Source organism: Salarias fasciatus, unplaced genomic scaffold (genome assembly GCF_902148845.1).
Source record: "Salarias fasciatus unplaced genomic scaffold, fSalaFa1.1, whole genome shotgun sequence".
Classification (NCBI taxonomy): Eukaryota; Metazoa; Chordata; class Actinopteri; order Blenniiformes; family Blenniidae; genus Salarias; species Salarias fasciatus.
Genome location: NW_021941236.1, coordinates 30,441 through 30,681, shown reverse-complemented (window position 1 = coordinate 30,681; position 241 = coordinate 30,441).

Here is a 241-nt window from a genome sequence, read left to right as displayed (position 1 = left end):
CAGACCAGCCGGATCACATGACCTCGACCCAAAACCTCATGATTCCAATATATACGTGTTTACTTACTTTATAAGCTTCCTCTATCCCTATGCTGAGTGTTTGTGGATGGTCTTCCTGCTAAAGATATTAGTTCTTCGTCTTGCAGCTCCCTCATTAGTTCAAACACGTGCACATAAATACACAAACACAAAGTTCACAATAAATACTTTATTTTTACCATGAAAAATACAGAGAAGCTCT